The 10,284-nt window shown below is 36.6% G+C and overlaps 1 pseudogene; it reads right to left on the reverse strand.

Annotated features, from left to right (window-relative positions):
* Positions 1–2,440: 2,440 nt before the first annotated feature.
* Positions 2,441–3,217, reverse strand: LOC112926718 (large ribosomal subunit protein uL30 pseudogene; annotated as a pseudogene).
* Positions 3,218–10,284: the final 7,067 nt, after the last annotated feature.

Genomic DNA, 10,284 nt, shown 5'->3' on the forward strand with positions numbered 1-10,284 from the left:
CATTTAGACCATAGCAGTCTCTTCTGATATTACCCCCACCTCTTACCCTTAGATTTTATCAGCTTTTATCGCCATTGATGCTGGAAGAAACAAAACAATGGGTGGCCCTGTCAGTTAAGCATCCAACTCTTGGTTTCAGTTCAGGTCATGATGTCGGTCCTAGGCAGGCTCCAGGCTCAGGGCTCAGCACAGAGTCAGCTTGATATTTTCTCTCTCCCTCTCCCTCTGCCCCACCCTCCATGCATGCACCCATGCATTCTCCCTCTCTCTCTCTAAAATAAATAAATAAATCTGAAAGAAAGAAGAAAGAAGAAAGAAAAGAAAGAAAAAAGAAAGAAAGAAAGAAAGAAAGAAAGAAAGAAAGAAAGAGCGAGCAATGGAAAAAAATAAGAAGGTAAAGGGAAAAGTAGCATTTACTGAGGGCCTACCTGTATGACAAACGCCCCACTTACTACTTCATTCCATACCTTATAATGTTTGATTGTCAAAGTAACCCATTTGGTGGGTTTTGTTATCCCCGTTTCACACATAAGAAAATGAAGGCTCAGAGGTTACACACACCCCCAACCTTGCACAACTTACAAGGGGTAGAAAAATATTTTGGAGGCTCGATCTGTTCAAATCCAAAGTCTAGCAGAGGCTACGTTATTTACAGAAGAAATCCTCTCAATGGAAATAGCATAAAGTCTCCCAGAGGAAAGGAGTGAGGGGGCCTTCTGTCTGGTGTCCTGATACAGGTTTCAACAAAGAACATCCCTCCTTGTGTATCATGGCTATTGTTCTTTTTATGCTAGTGAGAGTCAGTTTACACATATATGATGTTTCCAGAGAAAGCAAGAGGCACAAGTATACACACACAGTAAAATATCAGTGAGGATGACTCCCTGGAGAGATGAAGCAGGTATGAGCAAATACTCAGTGTTTTCACATTTGTGTGTGTTTTTGGAGCTGTGATTTATGATCAATCACAAATGATTATGCACAAGGGAAATGGTGTCTCTTTGAAAAATCGCTAGCAAGAGATTGATCTTAAAACATTGAGAAAATGCAATGAAATGGAAAATAAATGGTGAATAGAGACAAAACTGCTTTGATCCTTTGCCCTTTCATGAGAACATGGCAATAATTTGATGCTAACTTACAGATGACTTATCACCAACACTGTTTGCTATGTCTTGGTCTTGAATTCATTTTCCCTCTAAAACTGAGGGCTAAAGATCACTTATAAAGAATAATTGCAAAAAATAAAAAATAAAGAATAATTGCAATCAATATATTCATGGATAGATATCAATTCAAAAACATTTCTTAGGAGCCCATAAACAACAATTAACATTTATTGGGCCTGTGCCACAGAAAAGAACCCAGCACCTCATTGGGGAAATCTACTAAACATGATAAATTATAATTGAACCCATTTTTAACTGAATATTCATTAATATCTGAGCAAGAAATAAGAATAGATTCTCTAAGTATTCATCACTATTCCAGTAAGATGGATTCAATTGTCATTTGACTTTTTGGAAATGAAATGAGACTTTGTAGATTTTAATATGCAGGTATATATTGTGAATCTCCAAGAGCTAAACTTGTTAGACCATGAAGTCTTTTCTCACAGAATATTTTTATGAAAAATACTTTGAGAAATGATGGTGATGGAGAGAAAACAAACGTGGAAAAAAATTAAAAGTCCAATGTGGAATAAGATAAACATGTTAAAAGAAGTACAATCTGTCACTCTCAACACCCGGGTTATAACCCTCAAATCACAGAGGAACATAAAAAGAATAGCAACCAGTACAGCTTGCACAATCTTAGGGGATTTTCATGACCTTGCTATGCCAGCCATTATCATCCAAAGAAGCAGTGTGATAGCTTATAAAGCATTGGCTTTTACGAAGCCGTAAACATCCCAAGCCATACCCCCTCATCACCATAGCAACCCTATCTCTAATTACCTAATTGTGTGAGCTCTGGTATAAGCAATCTCTTTTGTCCAAGTCTAGGTTTTTGCAGAACTATTGCTCAAGCACCCAGAACGAAAACAGCAAGGACCAGGAGCACCACCTGGTGGCCAGCACTATCTCCTGCGCACTCCCGGCCCAGCTCTGGGGTGCAATACAGGCTGTGAGAAGGACAAGATCTGCTCACTGCAAGTATCCTCCTGATATACAGGAAGAAATGCAGCATGATCGCCTAGAACTTATACAGTAATAAGCTTCCATTCTTATTTAAGTGAAAACAAGAGTCCCAAACCCAATGACAAATTCTTTAAACATAATAGGAAGCCAAGTCAGGAAATGGGAACTAGCCGGTGGAAATAGAATCACATTTGGTTTTCTGTGTTAATTTCTAGAAACAGAGGCTCCCCTTTCTGGAAAAGGACTCTTTCCTGAGATCAACTTTATTTTTGTTTTTTCCATTTGAAAGCAGTCATTTATTAACAGACCAGATTACAAAAATAATCATGGTAGATACCTTAGTTCATCCTTCTCATAAGCCTATTGATCTGGTCTTCCCTGTTGCCAGCATCTCCACCTTCTACAAAATGAGTGGTCTTTTTCTTCATTCCGCCACGTGGAGAAGATCATTTGAAGGGCCATAAAAAGTTGTTTGTTTCTTTGAAACGTTTTCCAATGGTATAGATCTCGTGAATCAGATCCTCCATGCAGATGATGCCGTATTTACCAAGAGATCAGGGAATGAATGTGTGACCGGACAGGACAATTCGCTTCTTGCCATAACCACGCTTGTAGATCAATTCATTCGCTGACTTCAGGTTTGGGGCCCCCCATGCTATATATGGTTCCACAATCCTTAGCATGTTACCTGAAGCCTTGTTGAGCTTAACAAAGGTGCCATTGAAGATCTGGCAAAGGCAAAGAAGCTGCAACACCTTTTAAACCTTTGGGCTCACACCACTGATACCTCTGATCCTGATGACAAATGCCAATTTGGGTTCTACAGGCACGTAGAAGTTGCCAGCTTTTCTCGCCATCCTCGCCATTCGAATCTCAGTCCTGTACATCTGCCTGTATTCCTTGTGGGAAGGCTGAGCTTTTTCGTAGATAAGCTTCCTCCTTGCCTTTCGAAGCATCTTTTGTGCAAACTTTTTTCTCAGATGTTTGATCTTCAATTCTGCGAAATTCCTTCGCCTTTTCTTAAGGGTTTCTGGCATACCAGGGACCTTCTTTTTCTTCTCTTCTGCACCCTCCATGGTTTCAGCTGGAAAAGGGGACCTGAGATGGACTTTAAATGCATTTAATACTGTCAATGAGCAAAGGAGCAGATAAATACCTCGTTTACAATGAATGTTTTAGCTCAACATAGTAAGAGAAAAAGCCAATGAAATGGAAAAGTTTTGGAGTTGACAATCATGGAAGGGCAGTCTTGAGACTTGCTAGAAGCCGAAAAGCACTCTGAGCCGTCTCATTCTTGTGAGCCCATAAATTTCCTTTGATGCTTAAATTTGTTAGAGATAAATTTCTATTACCTGTACCCAAAAAAAATGCATATTAACACGTACCACATTTTGTTTACTGTTTGTTCACTTTAAAAATTGTATTTTTCTTTTTCCCTGCATTCCAGGAGAACTTTTCAGGTGTGTATTACACTTGACTTAAATAATCTATTAATGGTGAGTTATTTGTTTTTCTGATACTAATACATGACTCAACTGTAGTATGCATTTTTATTTTTCTTCAAGGCTTCTCAGTATCATATGCATCTCCATATTTCTTTCTTTCTCCTCTCAATCTTTCTCTCATTAATCTTTTGTCTTTGATTTGGTCCATATCTTCTTGAATTTTATTGAAAGACGAAGCAAACACTAGGTAAAATTTGCTTCTTTTCTCTGTGATAATAAATATTTCTCAAACAACTCCAAGCATGCATGTATAATGAATGCTATGAAAGTTGTATTTTGAACTTTTGTCTCTTTTCACAGCCTCAGATCGGTTTTTCCCTGTTTACGCACCTTGAGCAAGGACAATTCTATCTTCTGGAATCACCTTCTCGATGTGCATCTCGTTTATGGCAATGCCTTATCACAGATCATAAGCTGGAAGACCAGCAGACAATAATCTACATGAACACTCAGTGATACAGCAGTCTAAGGTGACAAGAGAAAATCCTTGGGGAGCCCCCAAGAAGCAGAATTACCTGTGTGCAGTTTCTTCTCCTTGCTTTGGTGAAATTACGGAGTGAAAGAGCAGCTTTCTCCATTAAATCTTATCTTTGATTTGACCTCACACCACAGTCCCCAGGTAGCTGTTCCTGGGCTTAACCTGGAGCCTCTATGTCTGGGTTTGGAAAGCCCCGAGGCCCCTCTGGCTTTCTGCCTGATAGATCACCACAGGGACCCTGGCCCTCCCAGTGCCTCCCCTGCTCTGCCTGTGTCCCAAGAGGCACATGGCCCCTGGGGTTCCTCAGCCGGCCATCACACGTACCCTTTGATCCTTCCAATTAGGGTGTGTCATAGGCAGAATTCTGGTCCATTCAGATGGACCTCAAGATCTCCATATCCTAGAAATGGGTTTCTTCAGCCAAACACTGATGTAAATGCTGCTGCAAAGGCAATTTATAGATATTGTTAAAATCCCAAATCAGTTGACCTTAAGATAGGATGCCTGGGTGGCTCAGTGGTTGAGTGTCTGCCTTTGGCTCAGGTCATGATCCCAGGGTCCTGGGATCAAGTCCCATATCGGGCTCCCTGCTTCTCCCTCTGCCTATGTCTCTGCCTCTCCTTCTGTGTCTTTCATGAATAAATAAATAAAATCTTAAAAAAAAAAACAAAAGGTAGGAAGGCTATCCAGATATGCATAGTCTAACAACAGGAATCCTTTATTTTCTTTAATTTTACTTATTTCTTTATTTAATTTTATTTTTTTTTCTTTATTTAATTTTAATTCCAGTATAGTTAACATACAGTGTTGTATTAGTTTCAGGTGTACTATCTGGTGATTCAGCAATTCCTTAGATTACTCAGTGCTCATCAAGATATGTGTACTCTTAATCTCCTTCACCTCTTTCATCCATCCCCCACCACTTCCCCTCTGGTAACCATCTATTTGTTCCCTATAATTAAGAGTCTGTTTTTTGGTTTGTCTCTTTTTTTCTTTGTTCACTTGTTTTGCTCCTTAAATTCCACATATGAGTGAAATCATATGATAGCTGTCTTTCTCTGAGTGACTTATTTCACTTAGCATTATACTCCCTAGCTCCATCCAAGTTGTTGCAAAAGGCAAGATTTCATTCCTTTTTATGGCTGAATAATATTCCACTGTACATATTATATGCAGTGGGATATATACACTGTATATACTATGTACAGTGGCCATACAGTGAATATATATATATACAGTGGAATATATATAATATATAATATATAATATATAATATATAATATATAATATATAATATATACAGCGGTATATATATATATATGTATATAAATACACACACACACACACACACGCACCACATCTTCTTTCTTCATTCATCTATTGATGGACATTTGGGCTGCTTCCATAATTTGGCTATTATAAATAATGTGTATATCTTTTAAAATTAATATTTCTGTATTCTTTGGGTAAATATTCAGTAGTGCAATTACTAGATCATAGGGTAGTTCTATATCCAGTTTTTTGAGGCCCCTCCATACTGTTTTCCACAGTGGCTGCACCAGTTTGCATTCCCACCAACAGTGCCCAAGGGTTCCTTTTTCTCCACATCCTCACTAACACCTGTTGTTTCTTGTGTTGTTGATTTTAGCCATTCTAACACGAGTGAGGTGAAAGTTCATGTAGTTTTGATTTGCATTCCCCTGATGAATAGTGATGTTGAACATCTCTTCATTTGTCTGTTAGCCCTCTGGATGCCTTCTTTGGAGAAATTTCTGTTCATGTCTTTTGCCCATTTTTTAGCTGGATTATTTGTTTGGGGGTATTGGTTTGTATCAGCTCTTTATACATTTTGGATACTATCCTTTATCAGATATGTCATTTACAAATATATTCTTCTATTCAGTAGGTTGCCTTTTAGTTTTGTTGACTGTTTCCTTTGCTGTGCAGAAACTTTTTATTTTCAGGTAATCCCAGTAGTTTATTTTTGCTTTTATTTCTCTTGCCTCAGGAGATATATCTAGAAAAATGTAGTTGCAGCCAATATTAGAGATATTACTGTCTGTCCATGCTCTGTTCTAGGATTTTTATGGTTTCAGTTCTCACATTTATCTCTTTAATCCAATTAGAGTTTATTTGTGTGTATGGTGAAAGAAAGTGGCCCAGTTTCATTTTTTTGCGTAGCTGTCCACTTTTCCCAACACCATATGTTGCAGAGACCGTCTTTTTCCCATTGTATATGCATTCCTCCTTTTTCGAAGATTAATCAACTATTAACTGTGGTTTTATTTCTGGGTTTTCTATTTTATTCCATTAATCTATGTGCCTATTTTTATACCAGTACCATACTGTTTTAATTAGTACCATTTTGTAATATAGCTTGAAATCTGGAATTGTGATTTTTCCAGCTTTGTTTTTCTTTATCAAGATTGCTTTGGCTATTTGAGATCTTTAGTGGTTCCTGGCAAATTTCAGGATAGTTTGTTCTAGATCTGCAAAAAATGCTGGTGGTGTTTTGACAGGGATTGCATTATATAGTATAGGTATTTTAACAGTATCTGTTCTTCTAATCCATGAGTATGGAATGTGTTTCCATTTCTTGGTGTCATCTTGAATTTTTTTCATCACTGTTCCATAGTTATCAGAGTACAGGTCTTCCATCTCTTTGTTTAAGTTTATTCTTAGGTTTTGTATTATTTTTGGTGCAACTAAAAATGGGATTATTCTCTTAATTTAACTTTCTGCTACCTAATTATTAGTAAGTAGAACTGCAACAGATTTCTGTATATTGTTTTTGTATCTTGCTATTTTACTAAATTCACTTATCAATTCTAGTAGTTTTTTGGTAGTATCTTTAGGGTTTTCTATATAGAGTATCATGTCATCTGCAGATAGTGAAAGATTTACTTCTTTATCAATTTGGATACCTTTTATTCCTTTTTGTTGTCTGATTGCTGTGGCTAGGACTTCCAGTACTATGCTGAACAAAAGTGATGAGAAAGGACATCTTTTGTTGTTCCTGACGTTTTGGGAAAGGTTCTCAGTTTTTCATCATTGATTATGATGCTAGTTGTATGTTTTTCATATATGGCCTTTATTATGTTGACATATGTTCCCTTTAAACCTACTTTGTTGGGATGCCTGGGTGGCTCAGCGGTTGGGCATCTGCCTTTGGCTCAGGGTGGGATCCTGGAGTCCAGGGATCAAGTCCCACATCAGGCTCCCTGCATGGAGCCTGCTTCTCCCTCTGCCTGTGTCTCTGCCTCTCTCTCTCTCTGTCTCAAATCAATCAATCAATCAATAAATAAATAAATAAATAAATAAATAAATAAAATCTTTAAAATAAAATAAATACATAGACCTACTTTATTGAGGGTTTTTATCATGAATGGATGCTGTACTTTGTCAAATGCTTTTTTCCCATCTATTGAAATGATCATTTGATTTTTATCTTGTCTCTTGCTGATGGGATATATCATATTGATTGATGTGCAAATATTGAATTAATTGCGAATATGGGCCCATTTATTCTTTGCATCCCAGGAATACATCCCACCCGATCATGATGAATGATATTTTTAAATGTATTATTGGATTCACTTTGCTAATATTTTGTTGAAGATTTTTGCATCTGTGTTCATCAGAGATATTGGCCTGAGGTTCTCTTTTTGTAGTGGCTTCACCTAGTTTGGTATCAGGGTAATACTGGCTTCATAGAGTGAATTTCCTTCCTCTTCTATTTTTTAGAAGAGTTTGGAAAAAAATAAGTATTAACTCTTTAAATGTTTCATAGAATTCACCTGTGAATCTGCCTGGTCCTGTACTTTGATTTGTTGGGAGTTTTTTGTTTACTGGTTCAATTTATTGCTGGTAATTGGTCTCCAAATTTTCTATTTCTTTCTGACTCAGTTTTGGGAAGCTATATGTTTCTAGACATTTATTTATTTCTTCTAAGCTGTCCAATTTGTTGGCATGTAATTTTTCATAATATTCTCTTAAAATCCTTTGTATTTCTGAATCCTAAGAAAGGATTCTTAAAATCCTTTGTATTTCATACTCATATTAGTATGAGTTATTTCTACTCTTCATTTTTTATTTTGTTTATTTGAGTGTCCCCTCTCTTTCTCTCTCTCTCCCTCTCTCTCTCTCTCTCTCTCTTTTGATGAGTCTGGCTAAAGGTTTATCAATTTTGTTGATCTTGGCAAAGAAGGTGCTCCTGGTTCTGTTCTGATCTGTTCTATTGTTTTTTTTTTTTTTTCAGTTTCTATTTTGTTTATTTCTGCTCTAATCTTTATTATTTCCACTGACTTTGGGTTTTGTTTGTTGTTCTTTTCTTACTCCTTTAGGTGAAAGATGAGGTTGTTTATTTGAAATTTTCTAGCTTCTTGAGGTAGGCCTGTATTGCTATAAACTCTCATAGTACAGCTTTTGCTGCATCCTAAAGATTTTGGGTCATTGTATTTTCATTTTCATTTGTTTCTATGTATTTTAATTTTTTTCTTTGATTTCTTGGTGGTCTATTTATCACTTAGCAGCATATTGTTTAACCTCCATAAATTTGTGTTCTTTCCAGATACTTCCTTGTGGTTGGTTCCTAGGTGCATAGTATTGTGGATTGAAAAAGTATATGATTTTGATCTTTTTTGCATTTGTTGAGACTTGTTTTGTGACATAGTATGTGATCTATTCTGGAGAATGTATTTGCACTCGAGAAGAATGCGTGTTCTGCTGTTTTAGGATGGAATGTATCATTTAAAGACACTGTTTTCTTGGTTGATTTTCTGTTTGGATGGTCTATCCATTGATGGAAGTAGGGTGTTAAAATCCCTACTATTATTATATTACTATCTATTATTTCCTTTGTGTTTTTATTAACTGCTTTTATCTCCCATGAGTTGTGCAAATATATTTACAATTGCTTTATCCTCTTATTGGAGTGTTCTTTTTATGATTATAAAGTTTTCCTCTTTCTCTATTGCTATAGTCTGTTTTAAAGTCTGTTTTGGGAGATCCCTGGGTAGCGCAGCCGCTTAGCGCCTGCCTTTGGCCTACGGCGCGATCCTGGAGACCCGGGATCGAATCCCACGTCGGGCTCCCGGTGCATGGAGCCTGCTTATGTCTCTGCCTCTCTCTCTCTCTCTCTCTCTCTGTGACTCGTAAATAAAATAAATAAAAATTAAAAAAAAATAAAGTCTGTTTTGTACAGTATAAATATTGATACCCTGGCCTTCTTTTCACTTCTGTTTGCATGATAAAAGCTTTTCTACTCCTTCACTTTAAATCTGCAGGTGTCTCTCGGTCTGAAATGAGTCTCTTGTAGGCAGCATAAAGATGAGTCTTACTTTTTTTAATCCATTCCTCCCAAAAGGGTGCTGTCTTTTGACTGGAGTATTTAGTCCATTTACATTCAAAGTAATTATTGATAAGTATGTACTTATTGCCACTTTGTTATTTGTTTTATGATTGTTTTTGTAAGTTGTCTCTATTCCTTTTCTCTTTTTCTTTTCTCTAATAGTTTGCTGGCTTTCTGTAGTGATAGACTTGGATTCCCTTCATTTTATTCTTTGCATACCTATAACTGGTTTTTGATTTGTGGTTACCATTAGGTTTGTATATAACATCTTCTGCATATAGCAGTTTATATTAAGTTGATGGTCACCTAAGTTTGAACCCATCTTTTACTTCTGTCTCCACCACATTTTAGGTATATAGTGTCATACTTTACATTCTTTTATTTTGTGAATCCCTTGACTGATTTTTACAACTATATTTATTTTTACTGCCTTGTGTTTTCTACTTTTACTACTCCTATTTATGATCTTTCTTTTCTACTCAGAGTCCCCTTTAACAGTTTTTATAAGGCTGGCTCAGTGGTGATAATACCTTTAGCTTTTGTTTGTCTGGGAAACTATTTCTCCTTTATTCTGAATGATAACCTTTCTGGATAGAGTATTCTTAACTGCAGTGATTTTTTTCTTTCAGCTCTTTGAGTGTTTATGGTACTTCTTTCTAGTCTACAAAATTTCTACTGAAACACCAGCTCTTAGCCTTAAGAGGTTTCCTTTGTATGTAACTGTCTTCTTTTTCTCTTGCTGCTTTTAAGATTCTCTCTTTATCACTACTTTTTGCCATTTTAATTACTATTTGTCTTGGTGTGGATTTC

The sequence above is a fragment of the Vulpes vulpes genome, chromosome 9 (assembly GCF_048418805.1).
Source record: "Vulpes vulpes isolate BD-2025 chromosome 9, VulVul3, whole genome shotgun sequence".
In the NCBI taxonomy this organism is placed as follows: domain Eukaryota; kingdom Metazoa; phylum Chordata; class Mammalia; order Carnivora; family Canidae; genus Vulpes; species Vulpes vulpes.